Below are 1,336 nucleotides of genomic sequence, written 5' to 3' on the forward strand. Positions count from 1 at the left end.
GTGTGTGAGAGAGTGTGTGTGTGAGAGAGAGCACTGTGTGTGAGTGTGTGAGAGAGTGTGTGTGTGAGAGAGAGAGCACTGTGTGTGTGTGAGAGTGTGTGTGTGAGAGAGAGAGCACTGTGTGTGTGAGAGAGTGTGTGTGTGAGAGAGAGAGCACTGTGTGTGTGAGAGAGTGTGTGTGTGAGAGAGAGAGAGCACTGTGTGTGTGTGTGAGAGTGTGTGTGAGAGAGAGAGAGCACTGTGTGTGTGTGTGAGAGAGTGTGTGTGTGAGAGAGAAAGCACTGTGTGTGAGTGTGTGAGAGAGTGTGTGTGAGAGAGAGAGTGAGCGAGAGAGGGAGAGAGCACTGTGTGTGTGTGAGAGTGTGTGTGTGAGAGAGTGTGTGTGTGTGAGAGAGAGCACTGTGTGTGTGAGAGAGTGTGTGTGTGAGAGAGAAAGCACTGTGTGTGTGAGAGTGTGTGTGTGAGAGAGAGCACTGTGTGTGAGTGTGAGAGTGTGAGAGAGCAGTGTGTGTGTGATATCACTGTGTGTGTGAGAGAAAGTGAGAGCACTGTGTGTGAGTGTGTGAGAAAGTGTGAGAGAGCAGTGTGTGTAATATGTGTGTGAGAGAGAGAGCAGTCTGTGTGTGTGTGAATGTGAGAGAGAGCAGTGTGTGTGTGTGATATCACTGTGTATGTGTGTGAGAGAGAGAGCAGTGTGTGTGTGAGTGTGAGAGAGCAGTGTGTGTGTATGATATATCACTGTGTGTGTGTGAGAGAGAGAACTGTGTGTGAGTGTGTGTGATTGTGTGAGAGAGAGTGTGAGAGAGCAGTGTATGTGAATGTGTGTGTGAGAGAGAGCAGTCTGTGTGTATGTGAGTGTGAGAGAGAGCAGTGTGTGTGTGATATATCACTGTGTGTGTGTGAGAGAGAGAGAGAGCAGTGTGTGTGTGAGAGAGAGAGCACTCTGTGTGTGTGTGATTGTGTGAAAGAGTGTGAGAGAGCAGTGTGTGTGAGTGTGAGAGAGAGCAGTGTGTGTGTGATATCACTGTGTGTGTGAGAGAGAGTGAGAGCACTGTGTGTGTGAGAGAGAGAGAGAGAGCAGTGGGTGTGTGAGAGAGAGAGAGCACTCTGTGTGTATGATTGCGTGAGAGAGTGTGAGAGAGCAGTGTGTGTGTGAGTGTGTGTGTGTGACAGAGAGAGAGCAGTCTGTGTGTGTGAGTGTGAGAGAGAGCAGTGTCTGTGTGTGTGTGTCTCTGATCACTGTATCTGTTGTGATACAGCATGGCCAGAAGGCAGCATAAGGGTGTTAGCAGGGGGCCTTATTCCCTGCCAAGGGAGGAAGGTTTGCTTTAGATTA

The sequence above is a fragment of the Chelonoidis abingdonii genome, chromosome 11 (assembly GCF_003597395.2).
Source record: "Chelonoidis abingdonii isolate Lonesome George chromosome 11, CheloAbing_2.0, whole genome shotgun sequence".
Lineage (NCBI taxonomy): Eukaryota > Metazoa > Chordata > Testudines > Testudinidae > Chelonoidis > Chelonoidis abingdonii.